Source organism: Priapulus caudatus, unplaced genomic scaffold (assembly GCF_000485595.1).
Source record: "Priapulus caudatus unplaced genomic scaffold, Priapulus_caudatus-5.0.1 Scaffold7, whole genome shotgun sequence".
NCBI classification, from domain to species: domain Eukaryota; kingdom Metazoa; phylum Priapulida; class Priapulimorpha; order Priapulimorphida; family Priapulidae; genus Priapulus; species Priapulus caudatus.
The window spans coordinates 1,208,980-1,209,194 of NW_014577068.1; positions in this window are offsets into that span (position 1 = coordinate 1,208,980).

Genomic DNA, 215 nt, shown 5'->3' on the forward strand with positions numbered 1-215 from the left:
CAACGCGTTGGCTGTCCCACCACAAGATATCATACCCACCAATACGGTAAGATATTCGGTTGATGAAATATATTATCTATTGACCGGAGGGCTTATTTGGGAGATATAAATATAAGGAAATATTATACGCACGCACGCGCATACACGCACGCATGTACGCGCACACACAGCAACACACACACACACACCACACACACACACACACACACACCAAC